At 45.0% G+C, this 21,178-nt stretch overlaps 1 protein-coding gene across 4 annotated transcripts in view; it reads left to right on the top strand.

The window, feature by feature from the left end:
- The window catches only part of lnx1 (ligand of numb-protein X 1), a 204,497-nt gene that overhangs the window by 45,890 nt on the left and 137,429 nt on the right, over nt 1-21,178 (top strand). The window contains exon 1 of one of the 4 annotated variants that reach the window (XM_078217217.1): nt 17,905-18,342. The exons of 2 other annotated variants lie outside the window; for them this stretch is intronic. The gene's annotated coding sequence lies outside the window, so the exon portion shown is untranslated. Of the gene's footprint in view, nt 1-17,904; nt 18,343-21,178 lie in introns of those variants that run through there. One more of the 4 variants, XM_078217215.1, reaches the window with a different exon arrangement.

Here is a 21,178-nt window from a genome sequence, read left to right as displayed (position 1 = left end):
TGGTGGGTCCTGAAGACGATGGTTTTGAGGTTCCCAATAACTTGTTGAAGGAAATTTCTGAATGTCAGACAAGTGGTATGACAAACCAGAGAACAGTGGAAAGATGAGAGGGATCGTGGTGGTTAAGTCTAACTGGGTGTTGTCAGCATGCATATGGAACCTGACTTTGTGTTTTCGAATTATGCTGCCGAGGGGAAGCATGTAGATGAGAAAGGGTCCAAACAAATTCCAATTACTCTTTTTAACAACCTTCTTAACTTGTCATGTCACCTTCAATGATCAGTGCATGCGCACCACCTTTAAATTTGTATCATTTATTTATATTGTCTCTTACCAAAATGCACCCACAGACCACAATCAGTAAGGATAGGCACCTCCTCTGTGATCATCCTCAACACCGATGCCCCACAAGGCTGTGTTCTCAGCCCCTTACTATCCTCCTTATACACCTATGACTGTGTGGCCAAATTTCCCTCCAGTTCGATTTTCAAGTTCGCTGACGACACCACCATAGTGGGTCGGATCTCAAACAATGACGAGATAGAGTACAGGAAAGAGATAGAGAATCTGGTGAACTGGTGCAACGACAATAATCTCTCCCTCAATGTCAACAAAATGAAGGAGATTGTCATCAACTTCAGGAAGCGTAAAGGAGAACATGCCCCTGCCTACGTCAATGGAGATAAAGTGGAAATGGTCAAGAGCTTCAAGTTCCTCAGTGTCCAGATCACCAACAACCTGTCCTGGTCCCCCCATGCCAACACTACAGTTAAGAAAGCCCACTAATGTCTCTACTTTCTCAGGAGGCCAAGGAGATTTGGCATGTCAGCTACGACTCTCACCAACTTTTACAGATGCACCATAAAAAGTACCCTTTCTGGTTGTATCACAGCCTGGCATGGCTCCTGCTCTGTTCAAGACCACAAGAAATTACAAAGGGCCGTGAATGAAGCCCAGTCTATCATGCACACCAGCCTCCCATCCATTGACTCTGTCTACACTTCCCGCTGCCTCGGCAAAGCAGCCAGCATAATCAAGGACCCCACGAACCCTGGACATTTTCTCTTCCACCTTCTTCCATCGGGAAAAAGATACAAACATTCGAGGTCATGTATCAACCGACTCAAGAACAGCTTCTTCCCTGCTGCAATCAGACTTTTGAATGGACCTACCTCGCATTAAGTTGATCTTTCTCTCCACTCTATATGACTGTGACACTACATTCTGTACCCTCTCCTTTCCTTCTCTATGAATGGTATGCTTTGTGTGTATAGCGTGCAAGAAACAATACTTTTCACTCCATGCTAATACATGTGACAATAATAAAATCAAATCAAAACACTTTACATTTTTCTGCTTTAGATTTCAGCTGTCACTTTTGCCCATTTCAGCAGTCGGAACATAAGAACATAAGAAATAGGAGCAGGAGTAGGCCATCTAGCCCCTCGAGCCTGCCCCGCCATTCAATAAGATCATGGCTGATCTGAAGTGGATCAGTTCCACTTACCCGCCTGATCCCTATAACCCCTAATTCCCTTACCGATCAGGAATCCATCTATCCGTGATTTAAACATATTCAACGAGATAGCCTCCACCACTTCAGTGGGCAGACAATTCCAGGGATTCACCACCCTCTGAGAGAAGAAGTTCCTCCTCAACTCTGTTCTAAACCGACCCCCCTTTATTTTGAGGCTGTGCCATCTAGTTCTAGTTTCCTTTCTAAGTGGAAAGAATCTCTCCACCTCTACCCTATCCAGCCCCTTATAGGTCTCTATAAGATCCCCCCTCAGCCTTCTAAATTCCAACGAATACAAGCCCAATCTGCTCAGTCTCTCCTCATAATCAACACCCCTCATCTCTGGTATCAACCTGGTGAACCTTCTCTGCACTCCCTCCAAGGCCAATATATCCTTCCGCAAATAAGGGGACCAGTACTGCACACAATATTCCAGCTGCGGCCTCACCAATGCCCTGTACAGATGCAGCAAGACATCTCTGCTTTTATTCTATCCCCCTTGCGATATAGGCCAACATCCCATTTGCCTTCTTGATCACCTGTTGCACCTGCAGACTGGGTTTTTGCGTCTCATGCACAAGGACCCCCAGGTCCCTCTGCACAGCAGCATGTTATAATTTCTTTCCATTTAGATAATAATCCAATTTGCTATTATTTCTTCCAAAGTGAATAACCTCACATTTGTCAACGTTATACTCCATCTGCCAGATCCTCGCCCACTCACTCAGCCTGTCCAAATCTCTCTGCAGACCTTCTACACCCTCCGCACGATTCACTTTTCCACTTATCTTTGTGTCGTCTGCAAACTTTGTTACCCTACACTCAGTCCCCTCCTCCAGATCGTCTATATAAATGGTAAATAGTTGAGGCCCCAGTACCGATCCCTGCGGCACGCCACTAGTTACCATCCGCCAACCAGAAAAGCACCCATTTATTCCGACTCTCTGCTTCCTGTCGGATAGCCAATATGTTCTCCTGAATCGATTACAATTCTTTTCAGTGTTAACATTTCCAAGTTTTGTACCTTTGAAATTAAGCCCTATATTGCCAAGTCTGGGCCATTAATACATATCAGAAAATTAAATCATCTCAGTAGTGACACCTGGGTGTGGGGGGGATCTTCAACTCACCAGAGCAGAAGCTGACACCCAATTTACATAGCTTCTAGAAAGTTCAAGTGGTTTTCTCCTTAAGTGCAAATTTGCACTTTGACCTTAGTTTGGAATATTCCATTGCAAAGATTTCAATAGATAGGTGAAATGTTCATGTTGCCAGTTGTCCTTACATTCAACTCCTGTGGTTTTAGGTTATTTTATTTTCATTGCCATTGCGGTAACTCTTACAGTTGTGAATTTATGGAACCATATTCTAAGTGGCTTCACTGTAAGTTGTGTACTTGAATCTTGTCCCCAGTGATCTATAGTTAGTGTGACCTGAAGGTTAACAACTGCTTGTACTTGCAGTAAACTGCTTACAGGATTAAGCACGGTCTGCTGCAACACTACTGTACTTTGCTTTGAAATGGAAGATACCGAGCTCAGACATATTATAATAACAAATACTCTACATTAAATATATAAAGTGAATAACAACACAATGTAAGAAACAGAAATGTTGAGTTTTTAAAGACAAATTTTAAACAGTAGATACTAGCAATGCAAAGGAATTTTTCAGTTTTCTCATGCTGTTCATTTTTTATTACTGTAAAATCTTTAAACGTGGGAGGTCAAGTTGATAAATCACTTCTTTAAAGGAAATCTTGCATATGGGATTCTCAAACTCAATCAGAAACATTTGACTTCGAGATGAGATTCCGATCACGTACCTGCTCCTTCATTTCTCCACTTCAGTAACATTGCCTGATTTATCCTGCTTCAGCTCATCTGCTACTGAAACCTCATCTATACTTCTACCGCCGCTAGACCTGACTATTCCAACACATTGCTTGCCCACTACAACATTCTGCCTTCTGTAAACCTGAAGTCATCTAAAACATTGTTGTTGTGCCCTGTCGTTGATCGCACCAAATATCATTCACCCATAGGGGAATAGTGTTGGCACTGGACTGGTAATCCAGAGATTGGGGGTAATGATCTAGCTGCCATGTTCAAATCCCACCATGGCAGATTGTGAGATTTGAATCCAATGCAAATCAGGAATTAAAAGTCTAATGATGACTATGAAACCATTTTTGATTGTTATAAACCATCTGGTTCATTAAGAGCTCATTAAGAGTTCATTCACAGCTCCAGAGACCTGAGTTCGATTCCCGGCTTGGGTCGCTGTCTGTGTGGAGTTTGCACATTCTCCTCGTGTCTGTGTGGGTTTCCTCCGGGTGCTCCAGTTTCCTCCCACAGTCCAAAGATGTGCGGGTTAGGTTGATTGGCTGTGCTAAAATTGCCCCTTAGTGTCCTGCGTGGATTAGCGGGTGGGATATGGGGGTGGGATTGTGGTCGGTGCAGACTCGATGGGCCGAATGGCCTCCTTCTGTACTGTAGGGTTTCTATGATTTCTTTCTATGATGATTAATGCCCTTTGGGGAAGGAAATCTGCCATCCTTACCTTAGCTGGCCTACATGTGACTCCCACAGCAAAGTGGTTGACTCTTAAATGCCCTCCGAAATAGCCTAGCAAACCACTTAGTTCAAGGGTAATTATGGGTTGGGCAATAAATGCTGGCCGAGCTAGCAACGCCCAAATCCCTTAAATGAGTTCATTGACCTACACTGACTCACATTTAAGCATTGCTTTGATTTTAAAATTCTCATCCCAGTTATAAATCGCTCCACGAATCCTCCCCACCTCAGTCACCTTCCCCAACCCCACACCATTCCAATTCTGGCCTCTTGAGCTTCCAGCATTGGTAGCTGTGTCTTCAGCTGCCTTGGCCTTAAGATCTGGAAATTTCTCCCTAAACTTTTCTGCTTCTCTCGGCTCCTGAAAGCCTGTCTCCTTGACCAAACTTTTGTTCACCACCTGACTGAATATCTCCTTGTGGTTTGGTGTCAGACGTTGTTTGATGAAGCTCCTTTGAAGTGTCTTTGGGACATTTTTATTCTGTTAAAAGCATTTTATAAATTCAAGCTGTTGCTGCACCATCAAGAAAGGGCCGAGGAAAGCACAAAGACTGATGGAACTCTTAAAGGGTCTGAGCATTTGAAACTATCTTTAGATTGGCAGTGGCACTTTTTGTCATGGAGTTTTGCATTTTTAGATGTTTGGATCTATGTAGTTAAGGTTTTGTTTGGAGAATTGTTTTGCTTTACTCTTCATAACCCTCAGCCAGGATAATCAAACTCTGCCCATTCACTGGTATGCTGAAAGGAATGGAAATACTTCTAAGATTTCAGCTACTGTTACAGGTCAGGAAATCGTCATAAATAATTAGGGTGGATCCTGCAAAATTTTGGTCACCTCACCTGGAAAGAACTCAGCAGATGTTGTGCTTGTCTCACTCTAATATTGCCGATTGAGCACTGGGACCAGAAAGTATACAGAAGGCTGGAAATAATTATTGCAGATAAGAGGGACATGAGCACTTATTGTATGCCATTGCTCTGGCTGCTATTTTAACCGAGATGTTCATTCTAAAAGCTGAATTTACCTGGACTGTAAATATAGCTTCTTACATGTTTTATAATTTATTGCTGAAGGAACTTTCTCTGGCAAGATAAGTTCTTTTTTATGAGAAGTTATTCTTTGCAATTTATTGCAGTCACTTTTCTGAGATAAGAAAGACAGTGAGAATTGCAAATGTCAGCTTCAGCTGTGTGGAAGCGTATTTGCTTTTGAGTCAGAAGGTCAGCAGTTCAAGTCCCACTCCAGACACAAGTGCATAATCCAAATGAACTCTCTCATGCTGCAGTGCTGAGGGAATGTTTGTACTGTCGGAGATTCCTTCCTTTGGATGAGACGTAAACCAAGTCTGGCCTTTTGGGTGGAAATAAAAGACGTCAAGGCATTATTCAAAGGCAAGCAACAAAGTCCTTGTGTCATGATTAACCTTTATCCCTCAATTAACAGGTTTTTTTTGGGAGCATTCCTATGTTCAAATTGTACCATATTCATTTATAAAACCAAAGTGACTGGACTTCAAAAATAATTAATTGGTCGAGCTTTGGAATTTCTGGAAGACGGGAAAGGTGCTATATAAATGTAAATGCCAGCTTTGTTGTCTGATACGAATGTTACATTTGGCTTTATTTCACCTTAATCCCAAAACTGACAGTCTGAGGTGATTTTGAATCCACACTCTCCATCTGCGGGAAAGGCGGCGCACGTTCAAAATCCGGAAAGCACAATTTGTGACAGCGAGTTTCCAAGTTCCGATTTTACCGGCCCCTCGCCAGTGGATTGGTGTGAAACACACCATGGGACCAGAGAAAGTTCATTTTAATACATTAGATGTTATTAGCGAGCACTCTTTCCAGGACTCCCCCCTTCACTGGATATTCGGCAGGCATCGACGTGACGTCATGCGGACGCCATTTAAAAAAGCTTTACATTAGCATGAACCTGGTGCCTTCGGATCGTTCAGAGCTGAGTGTTCAGGCAGCCTTCACCCTCTGCGGTGTGCACTGCTCAGGGGGCACCGGAGAGGACTCGGGGGACACAGATAAGTTAAATTCAGGGCCAGGGGTATGGCACCCAGAATCGCCATTGTGGAGAGAGGGGTCAGGAGGAGTCACTTGAGGTCTTGCCTTTCTTTCATATCGGGGCTTTAAAGGGCTTGTGAAAGTTGGTATAGAGGCACTGCTTCCCGTGCCCTCCGTTCTGGGTTCCTGTCCATATCACAGCTGAGGGAGTGCCCGACCTTAGTGGGGGCTGGCACGAGGACGGGGGCTTCAAAACAAGAGGTCCAGCACTGGGGGAGACTGTGAGTTACCTGCGTGGGGTTCAATGACCGACTGAGCTGTCAGGGCAGAGCAGGAGATTCAGAAATGGGCTGTGTCTCCCCTCATGCGGCCTGAAGGGCCTCGCACTCGGGGGAGGATGACTGCAGTGTGATTGGAACCCACACTCAGGCAGCGGTGTGAGGACAAAGGGGTGAAGCTGCCCGGCATCAAAACCAATTGTCAGGTGCTTGCGTGTAAAGGTCCATCTCAGTGGGTCGTGGAAGGCTGCTCAGCTCTGCATCTCTTGTGACCTGGGAGAAACAGGGTGTCCTCTGGGAATGCTCATTGCTGGCCTCACACGATTCAGCTGTGCCTTGTCTGCCACAAGAGACAGACACTTGGCTGTACAAACACCCGGCCTCCCCTAACTGGTGGTTATGGCATTAAATGGTGTGCAGCCAAACAGCACAGCCATTTAGTGGAAGCCACCTTTCCACCTTTGCAAGCCAGACATTGAACTGACATTCCCAGAAAGGCTGCAACATCACACTGATAACACTGATGTGAACCCCTATGCAAGGCGTGATGGTGATGTCTATCATCACATACCCTAATCAACATTGGTCATCGTACCTGCAGATGTTAGAGATTCAGTGCCGTAAAAGGCTGCATCTGTCCCGGGGGATGGTGGACCACCTCTGCCAGACCTTGCAAGAACTGGCACCATATAGAATAGAAGGACATCCACTGCCTATGGGCCTTAAACTCACAGCCTTTCTAAATTTCTATGCGAGTGGGTCATTCCAGGGCAGCACAGGTGACCGTTGTGCAAGGGCTCACATGTATATCAACTTGGATCAGGACCAGGTGAGCTAAGATGCCAGGGCCATGGGCTTTGCCACCTTGGGCTTGCCCCAGGTGCAAGGTTTGATTGTCTGCACCCACGTAGCCCTGTGCACTCCGTGGTGCTATGCATTCATGAACCACAAGGGATACTTGTCCCTCAATATGTAGCTTGTCTGAGACCACATGATGTGTTTCATGCAGATACGTGCCCATTTCCCAGGGAGGGTCCATGACAGCTTCACCTTGGGGCATTCTCAGATCCCAGCTTTGAGGGAGAGCGAGAGCTGGAGGGGTGGCTCCTCAGAGGCAAGGGGTACCCATTCAGGAAGAGGCTGATGATGCCATTGCGGAGACTACAAACACAGAGGTTACAATGTACAATTAATCTGCACATTCTGTTATCTAGAATTCATCAAATATCACTTTTTTTATTTTAAGAGTCCAGATTTCTTCCTTTTATTAAAAAACTTGCTAACTCCTTAGATAGAGTTCCTTTTGTGAAAGTGAATCTGAACAAACTATGTGGCCAAAAATAACCAAAGAGGTGATTATTCCGCATTTGCCAAATGCCAGGATGTAAGCTGGAACAATTTTTCTCCTCTCCTTTCATAACAGTTTTTGAAGCCATCTGTACCATCCCGTCCTTCAAACTGAGGACAGGACGGATTGGAGATTGGTGCCTGCCCTGGTCTGTGTGGGTCAAGTCCACTCCAGGCAGTGTAATTCAGCTATCGATGGAGCTATCTCTTTATGATGCCCTTTACTGTTGGCAGTCAGCTTTCCCACTTTAAAATTCCAAACACGTACATAACTGTCAGACCATCGAACACTGGTTCATTTATGTTTGGTCATAAACATCCACAACCATGTGTGGCCTTGCTGATGCAATCATTTGTTCTTTCACAAATTGTATTATATTTTGGTTGCGCTCTGATAATGTGATTTAATAACAGAACGGGACTACAGATTAAAACCACTCAGTGCTGTTGCCATTACAACTAAGCTGTCGGGCTGTCAGTATCATGTTTCTCTGTAGTTTGTGACCTTTTACTAGTGGCTGGGATAGAGCAGTCCTTCAAAGAGAACCACCTCTAACTCAGCATCCAAACTATAGCATCACCTTATAATCGCATCAGATGTCATTGTTTACATATTCTGATCAGACCTCAACTGTTCCTATAGTCCTCTATATTTTCAAGTTTGTGTGCAGCCCCCTTCCCCCTCCTCTTCCTCCCCTCCTCCCTCCTTCTCCATGCCTCCCTCTTCCCCCAACCTCTCCTCCTCCTTCTCCTCTCCCTCCTGCCCTCCACCATTTCCCTTCCTCCCCCTTGTTCCCCTCCTCCTCCACCCCCTCCTGCCCTCCTCCCCTCCCTTCCATCCCTCTCCACCTTCCCCCTCCCCTCCTCCCCTTCCCCCTCCCCTCCTCCCCCTTCCCCCTTCCCATTCCTCCCCCTCTGCCCTCCTCCCCCTCTGCCCTCCTCCCCCTCTGCCCTCCTCCCCCTCTGCCCTCCTCCCCCTCTGCCCTCCTCCCCCTCTGCCCTCCTCCCCCTCTGCCCTCCTCCCCCTCTGCCCTCCTCCCCCTCTGCCCTCCTCCCCCTCTGCCCTCCTCCCCCTCTGCCCTCCTCCCCCTCTGCCCTCCTCCCCCTCTGCCCTCCTCCCCCTCCCTTCCTACCTCTTCCTCCCCTCCCTTCCTCCCCTCTCCATCTTTTCCCTCCCTTCTTCCCCCTTCCCCTCTCCTCTTCCCTCCTCCCCCTTCCTACCTCTCCCTCTCCCCCTCCCCCTTCCTTCTCCTCTCTTCTTCCGCTCTTCCCCTTCTTCCCTCTCCTCTCTTAAAAGCATCTTGCATCAAACAAAAACAAATCTCCCACGGAAACATCAAAACAAAGAGCGATTAGAGGGGTCAGTGAAATGCCCCACGGTGCCCACTGGGCATAGAGGGCCTCGATTGTGCCACCAGGCACCACATGCTCCCTCTGAAAGAGCACCCATTCGCAAACATTGCCACAATAAAGAGGCAGAGAGTCGGGCCAGTCAGCCATTTTGATCACTCGCTGTTTGGACCGGTTGGTGGTGAGTTTGGACAGAGCCAGGAGCAGGTTCACGAGGAGATCCACCTCCCTCCCTGCCTGCCTCCTTCCCCGCTCCTCCCTCACCAGGTGAAGACATACTTTGTACTCTCATGGAGCAAACAATTAAACTAAATTAACAAAACTGAGGCACAAATACAACAGCAGCTCCTTAAAAGGACACTGCATCAAACAAGAAGCAAATATCAAAGGAAACTTAAAACATGAGATCAAAATGTATCAAAGGGGTCAATAAAACTCCAGCCCCAATCCCCGCAGTGCCCATCGGGCACGAAAACCTTGATGACGCTGCATCTTTCTATATATATGTTCAAGGTATTTAATCAATGAATGCTCTTATGTATCCTTTATCTTGATAATATAGTTAGTTTGTCATTAACAATGAGCAGATTTCTCTGACAGACTATGGGGGGTTTTCCCCCTTTTGCCTCTTGGTGTAGGGTTTTGTGTGCAGCTAAAATTGTATCTCTAAGTATTCTTCTGTGTTCAATTACTAGTTTTCTATATTTCACTCTTTCTGTACTTCTGACCATCAATCAGCTTCTTTCATTCTAATTCAGTAAAGTAGCTGAAAATCTCTGTGCAGCAGTTGTACTATACAGATGAACACACTATCGAGAGTGCCTCTTTGAAATGGAAATCGTGCTCTAAGAATACAGGACTCTAGCCGGGGAACACTGCCTGCTCCCTAACTAATTGCAGCTGTCAATCACTAGCAGTAAAGTGTGATCCAGATGTAAATCAATGTAATAATGTTGCTTAACCTCTTCCACTCTATCTCTAACTGACTACCACTGACAGCTTGGTGGAAATCAAGATAATTGTACAAATTGAGTGGAATGATTGTCATTGCTAACAAACCAATTCATATTTCTTCTTCACAATAAACGTAGAGAATCCAAATTTAGATTTGTTTCAAATTGGGGCAGCTTCCATTGCTTTTTTAAAACATATTAAAGCTCTTTCAATTGCGCTGACCTAGCACAAACACTACAGTGATTGTGGAAAGCTTGGAGCTCCCTGCACCTTCTCTACCTGCACATCTGTATGGTTCCTTAACAAGTGAAAGGTGGAAAATTATTTACCACGCTGGGAGGATGTAATGAAAGTGCAGAGTTATTGGCGGTTGGAAAAGATGTTTCAACATTGGCTGACTGGGGAGCCCTCTCCCACCATCTGATTTTGCAACTTCATGACATATTTATATGACTAGTTAACCATTTGATTTGATTTATTATTGTCACATGTATTAGTTTACAGTGAAAAGTATTGTTTCTTGCATGTTATATAGACAAAGCATACCGTACATAGAGAAGGAAATGAGACAGTGCAGAATGTAGTGCCACAGTCATAGCTAGGGGGTGGAGAAAGATCAACCTAATGCGAGGTAGGTCCATTCAAAAGTCTGATGGCAGCAGGAAGAAGCTGTTCTTGAGTCGGTTGGTACGTGACCTCAGAACAAAGAAAATTCCAGCACAGGAACAGACCCTTCGACCCTCCAAGCCTGCACCGACCATGCTGCCCGACTGAACTAAAACCCCCTACCCTTCCAGTGATCATATCCCTCCATTCCCATCCTATTCATGTATTTGTCAAGATGCCCCTTAAAAGTTACTATCGTGTCTGCTTCCACTACCTCCCGCGGCAGCAAGTTCCAGGCACCCACCACCCTCTGTGTAAAAGATTTGCCTCATACATCTCCTTTAAACCCAAGCCCCCTTTTATATCCTTTTCCCGACAGAAGAAGGTGGAAGAGAGTATGTCCAGGGTGTGTGGGTCCTTAATTATGCTGATTGAATTGATTGAAAATGATACAATAAAATTAATAATGGAAAACTGTGGGTGGGAGGGAGCACATGCATAGAGATTGTCAGTGCGTGAAGTGCTTATGCTGGAGTGTTGAACGTGCAACTTTACTCCATAGTTTTATACTTGCCATTGAAATCTGTTTCAAAAATCACCTCTTGGGTGGGTTGGCGATAGCAGAGTAGCTTCATTTATCTGGCAATGTTGTCTAGGAGCTGATGCCTGTTATCAGCAATGGTGATGCAAGGTGAAAGGTGTAAGTGTGCTGTGTCGACTCGCTTGGATTATAGTTGAAGACAAGTGTAAACAATTTTTTAAAAATCCATTTATTATTCAGTTTGTGGCAATCTGAATTAAGCTTCATTAGTGATTTTTCTTTATACATTTGAAAATGCTTCATTTTTCCACCCTGGTTATTAATTGCACTCTTTGTTATTCAACTTTCAGTGACCCTTCGATAGCACTGCATAATTGATGCTTATCTTCAAAAGAAAAATGGTATTCAGCTAAGGCAATGTTAAGTTGAGAAATAGGGAGAATGTATGAAAGCAGACTTCACAATCAGATGAAGCGGTGAAGGAACAGTGAGTTCAATGAAGACACGGATGCAAAAGCAGAGAGCAAACTTGAGAAATATAATGTTGGCAGTTAGTTGGTTGGGGGTCGGGGGTAGGGGGGTGACTGAGAGCTCTCTGGAAAGGCATGAGCAATTAGAGCCAGTGCCTTTCTAAATACAAAGGAGCCTTCAGAGCTCCCTGCATATTGTTGAGAGGGAAAAAAGGAAGTGTTTGTGTTGCCTTTTGGGAGTGGTTTGAGGTATTTTACATCACTAAAGAATATAAGCTTTTCAAACAAAAACCGTCAATAATCTTTGTACAGTGCGTTGAGAAATCTGAGATTCAAAGCATTGGACGATATCCTTTGCCTCAGTTCACTTTGAAGTTCCATTTGTCATTGATACGAATGATTAACTTCCAAAAATATTACTGCATCGTTTTTTTTAATGGTGTGTCCACCATCCTCCATCAAAATACAGGTTTCAACATTTACTGCTGATGTGAATTTATGGAACATCTCAGATATTTATTTCCATCCGAGGGACTACAGATCTCTCCCTTTGTAAGCCTCCAGAGAGAGGCTTGTTTGTGTAGAAGTGTTTATTTGAATGTAAGGAATTGTATTCAGGTTATATGAGCCTAATATACAGCTTAATCAGTTTTGCTGTACTGTATTTAGGAAGAGGAGATTGGACGGGTGTTAAGTTAAATTTTACAGGGAAAAATAATAGGTTGATATCTGTAAAGTTCATACGAAAATACAAATTTTCACATGGTTCTTTATATTCATTTCTTCAATCACTTCTCTCAATCTCTTACTGTTTTAAAGACTGTGGGTGAGATTCTCCCAGCCCTGTGTTTCTCACCAGTGGAAGGCGGTACGCCGTTCGCTGGTGGTGGGATTCTTTGGTCCTGCCGCTCTCAATGGGATTTCCAATTGAAGGCACCCCACGTCGCCAGAAAACCCGCGGGTGGGGGTGGATTGCCGGCTGGACCAGAGAATCCCGCTGGCGTGAATAGCCTGTGAATTCCGGCCTGAGTTCCTACGAGTTGGTTTAACCAATATCAGCATCTATATCACTGTGACCTGGCAGTGCCTCACTCTGAAGAAGAGTCAAATGAACCTGACACGTTGGGTCCTATTTTACCATTTTGATTCTAAGTGCTGGGTGGACTTGAAACTGGGAGTGTTTCAGATCTGATTTTTAGACCCGTTCTCGGGCGCCCTCGTACGCACTCTGCCTGAAAAAATATCAGCAATTCCGAATCGCGCTGCAGAAGCCTGCAGGCGGGTTTTAACACACCCGAAATCCTGCAGCTCCGATCGGCACCTCCAACTACACACATGCAGCCAAAAAATGATAGATGCGGCTCCCCTGCCACATCACTCCCGGGCCAGATTAAGCCTGCCCCTGGCCCCCACAGACATTGCCGCACCTCCCCCAATGTTACTGACCCCCTTGTCCCAGACTGATTGTGGGCCCCACCCCCCCCCCCTTCCCCTGCACTGATCTCAGGCAGAGTGGCAGCGGACCCCCCTTTCCCCTTCACTAATCACAGGTGGCAGCAGACCCCTCTCCACCCCCCCCATCCCACCCCCACCAATCTCAAGCAGAGAGCCGTCAGATGCTGGGCACTTACCTCCTCACTAACTGGAGCGCCCGAATCGGACTTTTGTGGAACATGTCTGTTTCACGCCGATTCTGGATGGGCAAACGTGGTGGCAAAGGAGGAAGTGCCGGTAAGGTTGGGCATGCAGCCCATTAAGTCAATTTAAATGCATGCAAATGCATTTAAGTTGCCATCGCACCCATTTCGGGCGCTGTCCCAATCACGGCCTTTTTCGGGCCTTGGCAAAGGGGGAACCGGCATGGAGGCGGGCATGGATTGCGCTACTTGCCTCACGCCCAACTTTACCAAGTTTTTGCGCCCAAAAACAGATGCAACTTGATGGTAAAATTGGGCCTGTTAACTCTGTTTCTCGCCCCACAAATACTGCCAAACCTGCTGAGTTTTTCCAGCATTCTCTGCGTGGGATTTTCTGGCTGCGCTCACCCCAAGGCCCGAGGTCAATGGCCGTTTGCATGATCATGCCCCGCCTGCTGCGATTCCTGTGGCAGGCGGGATGGGAAAATTCCGCTGTCTGTTTTTAGTTCAGATTTCCAGCATCCGCAGTATTTTGCTTTTGTCGAAATAGTGCTGATTTACCTTGGTCGTATCAGAGTTGCAGGCAGAGAGGAACTGGGTTGTCTAGCTTTTTTATTCTTTCATGGGATGTGGAGGTTGCCCATTCCGAGTTGCCCTTGAGAAGGTGGGGATGAGCTGCTGCCTTGAACCAATGCAGTCCAGGTGGTGAGCATACGCTCACAGTATTGTTAGGGAGAGAGTTCATGGATATTGACCCAGTGACAATGAAGGCACGGTGATGTATTTCCAAGTCAGGATAATGTGTAGCTATTTTTTTATTCATTTGTGGGACTGGCCAGCATTTATTGCCCATTCCTTGTTGCCCTTGAGAAGGTGGTGATGAGCTGACTTCTTGAATCGCTGCAGTCCATGTGCTGTGGGTTGACCCACAATGCTGTCAGGGAGGGAATTCCAGCATTTTGACCCAGTGACTGCGAAGGAACGGTAATGTATTTTCAAGTCAGGATGGTGAGTGGCTTGGAGGGGAACTTGCAGGTGGCGATGTTCCCATGTATTTGCTGCCTTTGTGATGATTGAGATGGGAGGAGTGCGCAGATTATCTGGCCCACTACTCCAAAAGCTATTCCATTAGTTTAAAAGTTTAATTTACTCAACAAAATGGCCAATTATTTGCCTTCACTGCTGTTAGGCTCAGAAGAAAAGAGGCTTTAACCAGACTTATTTCAATAACTCAGTAAGTAATCTCATAGCACCAGGTTAAAGTCCAACGGGTTTATTTGATAGCACGAGTTTTCGGAGTGTTGCCCCTTCATCAGGTGAGTGACGTGTGACTACTTACTGTGCCGACCCCAGTCCAACGCCAGCAACTCCACATCTTCAATAAACACTGAAAGATTGATTTAGTACAAAACAAACTTCTTTTTTGAAACAAGTTGCAAGATACAAAGTTGCAAGTCCAAAGATGTGCGGGTTAGGTTGATTGGCCATGGGAAAAAATTGCCCCTTAGTGTCCTGAGATGCGTAGGTTAGAGGGATTAGCAGGTAAATGTGTAGGGATATGGGGGTAGGGCCTGGGTGGGATTGTGGTTGGTGCAGACTCAATGGGCCAGATGGCCTCTTTCTGCACTGTAGGGTTTCTATGATTCTAAGAATTAGTTAACACCCAAGGATGCTGTTGAAGTATAACAATCTATCCCTTTTCAAAAATACCTCACCCTGCGCACACCCTGCGCACACCCTGCGCACACCACGCGCACACCACGCGCACACCCTGCGCACACCCTGCGCACACCCTGCGCACACCCTGCGCACACCCTGCGCACACCACGCGCACACCACGCGCACACCACGCGCACACCACGCGCACACCACGCGCACACCACGCGCACACCACGCCCACACCACGCCCACACCACGCCCACACCACGCCCACACCACGCCCACACCACGCCCACACCACGCCCACACCACGCCCACACACACCCCACACACACCCCACACACACACAAACAAACAAAGAATAAACGGAAAAGGTTTCTACAGAAATGAGTTTAGGAGGATAGACTTTATAATATAAAGGAGAATGTGAACAGAGTGTTAATGCTGTTGATCTGGAGCTTCCTCCTGTGAAGAGTAGTCCCAGTAGATGTCTGGGGGTTCTCACCGATGGAGGGGAATACAGAGCTGGATCAATTCTTCTCATCTCAGCTTTTCAGGTTTCTAAATGTAGGCAAGTTACACTGAGGAGGATTCTCTGGCTGCAGTTTGATAACTACACACACAATTCCTGGCAAGACAAGAGTTAGCTAGAGTAGACTTTCTTCTCAGCTTATTCCTCAAAATGACACTGATTTCAAACACAGCAGCTCCAAAACTTAAAGCTTGTTTCTGTCACGTGATTTCCAGTAAATCACTAGCCTTTACCTTTGCCAGTTTCTTCCCCTTTCAATTAAAGTGATTGTGATTCAAAACAAACGGCTCTTCCCCTTCAAGTACCATACTGTTTGGGTGATTTATTTGCAAAAGCATTGTCCAAAGGTGAACTTACGACTTTTTTTGTTAAATAAAATTCCAGGGGTGGGATTTTCCATCCACACTCACCCCAGGATCAGAAATTCCCGCCAATGGCCAACGGACCTTTACCATAGTCTGCTGAATTTTCTGTCCCATCCACTACAATTCCCGTGGCGGGCGGGACAGGAAACTTCCACCCCAAGTGTCCAAGTATGCAATACCCTTCCAAATTTCAAGCAGAAAATCCAGTTTGTGATTGTTTTCCCAACATCTTGTTCTTCTAAGTAGTAGAAGGTGTATGTTTGAAAGTTGCTGTCAAAGGAGGCATGGTGAGTTGATGCAGTGTGTCTTGTAGATGCTTCACATTCTGTCACTGTGCACGAGTGGTGGCACGTGTGAATAATTAAGGTGGCGGATGGGGTGTGAATCAAGTGGGTTGCTTTATCCTGGATGACATCAAGCTTCTTGAGTATTGTTTGAATTGTACACATTCAGGCATGAGGAGAGTAGTCTATTACACTCCTGACTTGTGCCTTTTAGATAATGGACAAGCTTTGGGGAGCCAGGGGTAAGCTACTCTTCGCAGAATTCCCAGCGTCTGACATGGTCTGGTTGTTCCAGTTGAGATTTTGGTCAATTGTAATCCCCAGGAGTGTGATAGTGGGGAATTCAACATTCGTAATGTCATTAAATGTCAATGAGTGATGGTTAGATTTTCTCTTGTTGGAGATAAACATTTCCTGGCACTTGTGTTGCATGAATGTTACTGAGCCAAGGCAGTAGGTAGTAATCAGATGGAGGTTTCATTGGATCACTAGTCCAATAACATTACCATTCTCTTTAACAAGCATTGTTGAGGCATGTCAGGACCACGAGTGTACCCCAACATGGAGGCGCCTTTGCTGGCTAATACACAAAGGCTGCACTGAAGACTCCCCAAGCAGACAGAGACATTGGGATGGAGGGAAATCCTTCTGCAGGGCTATTCACTGATGGGGATGTGGGATTTAATGCATGGTCTTAATTGGGCTAATTATCTGCCTATCTCTGTGGAACAACAGCTGATCTGAGCCCCAGCCTGCTCCGGAGAAAGTCTCCAGGGGCAAGAAAGAACCAAGAAGTTGGCCCAATTGCCCCTCCATCCCATTTTCACTCTCCTGTCCAGCTGCAACCCCGGTCTCCATGGGCTTGGAAAATCGAGCCCAAAATAACTTCTTAAACAAATTAAACTGTTGAATGTGTCATCACCATTATTAAAAATGGTGGAAATTGAACTATATGACTGGCTTTGGGCATGAATTTCCTGCCTGTGTAATTGGAGTAATTGAGGCTGCAGATGAGTAAGGTATGAGATGAGGGTTTCAGCAACAGCTAAGGGCGCTGGAGGCAGTTAGTGTTAAAGATATGCACAACAGTGGACTTTGTGATGGAGCGAATATGCAGTAAATATCTGAGCCCTGGCTGGGGGCAGGGAATGGGTGGTGTTGTCAAACACAAGTAACATAACTTAGAACTTACACAATAAAATGCCCAACGTGCTTAAAGGATGCAAGGGTTGCACGCAGTCTGGTTTTACCTGTGACAGGAACCAGGAAAGGGAGTGGAATTGGTGGTGCAGGTACAAGGTTAGTGGAGGGTCTGAAAGACAACTTCAGTCTTAATGTTTGGAGGCATCTCATCTAAGACTGGATATCAAATCAGCAATCTAGATCTAGATAGCACCTAGATAGTGGAGAGGTCAAGAGCAGCAGTGACAAATTAGAGTTGGTTGTCATCAGTATACTGACTCAATATCATTGAGAATTCAGGCCCAAAGACAATTCATGATCATAAATGGACGAAAAATCCTGCAGACTGAAATTAGGTGCAGTGGCTTCCATGGCCTAATTCACAATGTGCATTTCCTTGATATAAAATCTTAGTCCTTTGTGCATAGAGTGGGAGTGCTGCAAATCAGATGCCATGAGGTAAACCACAAATTGTGTACAGCAACCTGAAAAACAGCCAATACAAAGGAACAGGCAACTACCAGCCTGGAAATGACTCATAAATATTTAAATAGGGGATGACTTAAATGAAAATAAAATCCTGTCTGGAGACAAGTATGAAAAGAGAGAAGTACTAGAAGAGATATGCGTGTTTGCATCAATGTGGTATGACGTAAATGTGATAATTACACATCATTTATAAAATGGAGAGATTTTCCAAATAGTCTCTTGTCCATTTTTTCTTAAAAAATGCATTTTGTTGCCATATGAATATCTCCAGGGAACTAGAAAGCTCAGAGGTGAATATTGCACATTAGGGCGGGATCAGGATCTGTGATTTTGCAGTCTGCAATTTAGTATGAAAGTATTGTATGCTTTGAATTGGCTGATTCTTGAGCAACTTCCTTTTTATCCAGTGACAATCCTTTGTGAAAAGGATGCAGTGGCTGTGAGTTCACAATTTGCTTCTGCGGATTTAAACAGTTGAAAACCCTCTTTGTAATTTTTTTTCTGACAAAGAAGATGCTTTCCTGACACTAGACGTGGGTAAGTTACAACGATTAAACTCCTTCCTAGTTATTCTTCTTGCAGCTTTACTTTGAAAATCTTTGTCTGTGTGAGAGCATGTTCCAACATGTAGGACTATCATTCCTGATATTTTGTAACTTTGTCCAGGTTTAGTAGAACCTACGTTAAATAATTTCAACTTGTTTTTCTGTAGTTGATTTGATCTACTTTGTGATGTTGCATCTGTGTGTAATAACTAATTAACCCCACTAACCAGAGCACTTTAATTCAATAGGTATTTAACTCCTTTCTGAAAAGGAAATATTGGTATTGGTTTAAACCTGGGAGTACAGTGTTAAAAGACAATGAAACAAAACCTCATTATAAAGATTCCTAGATACATAAATATAAGCATTATATTTATTCACCACATGGACTGTAGTAGTTCAGAAGGCAGCTCACCATCATCTGCCCGAGGGCAATTAGGGATGGGTAACAAATGTTGGCCTCGTCAGCGACCCCCAAATCATTTGGAAGAATTTGAAACAATTATCATGACTGTATTCAAACCGAAGTTACAATAATCTTGTGTAGAAGCTACATCACAAAGAGAATTTAAGAAAGTAGATAAGAAATCACATTTAGACAATGCCTTCACCACCCTGGGATATTCCAAAACACTTCAATGGAGTGTCTTTGTACAGCAGTTATAATGTTGCAAGCTCGGGAACTAATTTCTGCACAGCAACAAATAAAATAGGAGAAATCACCGGATAATCTGATTTTAAAAGAAGCAGCTGAGGGATAAATTCGGCCCCGGGACTACGGGAAGACTTGCTCTTCTTCCGGTAGTGACATGGGATGCTTTGCATCACCTAACCCAAAGTTAAGCAACTCCTGATAGTTTGGCACTCCCACGGCGCTGGCACTGTGACAGTGCAACATCCCCTCTCTGTATTATCCTTCCAATAGTGAGGTGCTCCCCCAATATCATGCTGGTGACTGTCATCCTGGATCATGGAATACAGTCTCAAGAGTGGGGTTTGAACCCACAGCCACAGCTGACACTGAAGATGAAGAAACAAAAAAGAACCTTATGGGAACAAAACGTATTTATAACTAGTATCTAATCATAACCTCAGGATATTTGAAAGGACTTTACAGTCAATGAATCACATTTGAAGTGCAATCAGTGCTGTTCGGAGTAACAGATCACACAAGGTCACACAAACATCAAAAGGGGTAAATGACTGGTTAGTCCATATCTGGGATATTGGCAAGGAGTCTGGTTGAACTCCTTGCTCCTCTCCAAAATCAGACATTGGATTCACTTCCAGCTGAATGGAGAAATGAAACCTTGCTTTCACATCTTTTCTGAAAACCAACGCCTGTAACAATGTAGCTCTCCTATACAAAAGAGAAACATTTAAGAGCCAGCCTCGCCTATGTGCCCAAACTCTGACCTGGAATTTGAACCCACAACCTTGGTTTCCAACCAAGTCAATCTAATTCTTGAACATTGATGAGTGCTCTTCCTCCATCAGTCCAAGAAAGAAAATAATCAAATTTGGTGAGAGAGAAAAAGAGTTAACAGGCTAAATTTTAGTTTCAAGTCCAATTCCAACTTCCAGGTTCCAGATCGGAAACCTGGAAGTGGCCATGGCAGGACCCAGAGTGGCAGGTGGGCTCCAAAGCCAGGAGGGTCAATGGAGGATCCAGAGGCTGCAGCTGGTGGGGTGGGGCGGGGGAGGGGGGGCACTCTTTGAAAGTGTGCAAATGCATCAAAATGCACACTTGCTGGGCCATCATTGCAGCACAGAATCTCCTGCAAAGAATGGCATATGGCTGCAGCTGTGACATTTGCAACCCAGTAGATTGATGCAGCGCTGCTTTGCAGGAGCTGCCTCCCACCCCTCTGGCCTGCTTGCTGGGAGGCCACCACCATTCACACAGTCATAGCCACACAGGGAGGTAGTCCACAGTCTGTAAAACCCAGATAGTATGTGAAGAGTGCCCTCAGTTGACACTTTAATTGGCTTGGTCAGTTAGGGAGAGTAGCCATCACCTCCCAGAAAGAACGTCTTTGAAAATAGACAAAATCATAAAATTTATATGGTGTCATGTGGCCCTTCATGTCTGCATCAGCTCTCCAAATGAGTATCATGACTTAGAAAAAAGGTAGTAAGAGTTTTAACAACACCAGCTTAAAACTCTTACTGTGTTTACCCCAGTCCAACGCCGGCATCTCCACATTTACAAAAAAGGAGCAGGACTCACCATTTGATCCTTCGAGCCTGCACTGCCTCCAAGTGCCAATCCCTTGTCTTTTCCCTGTACTTCTGCATATTATTTATATTCAAAGAATCATCTAATGCCCATCTTGAATGCCTCGATTGAACCTGCCTCCACCACACTTCCAGGTAGTGCTTTCCAGACCCAAACCACTCGCTGTGTAAAAGCTTTTTCTCACATCAAATTTGCTTCTTTTGCAGATTACTTTAAATCTGTGCCCTCTCATTTCCTATCCTTTTACAAATGGGAACAGATTCTCCCACCTGGGTAGGATATTCTGTTAGAAAGACGGTGCAGACTCGATGGCTGAATGGCCTGCTTTTGCACTGTAGGGATTCTATGATTCTACTCTGTCCAGTCCCCGCATGATTTTGAACACCTCTATCAAATCTTCTTTTAGCCTTATTCCCAGCCTCTCCAACCTGTCCTCATAACCGAAGTTTCTCATCCCTGGAACCATTCTTGTAAACCCCTTCTGCACTTTTTCCAATACATTCACATTCTTCTTATGGTTTGGTGCCCAGAACTGCCCACAATATTCTAACTGAGGTCAAAACAGTGTCTTGTGTAAGTTCACCATAAC

This window comes from Mustelus asterias, chromosome 1 (genome assembly GCF_964213995.1).
Source record: "Mustelus asterias chromosome 1, sMusAst1.hap1.1, whole genome shotgun sequence".
NCBI classification, from domain to species: Eukaryota; Metazoa; Chordata; class Chondrichthyes; order Carcharhiniformes; family Triakidae; genus Mustelus; species Mustelus asterias.
This window is presented reverse-complemented; position numbering and strand designations above follow the sequence as displayed.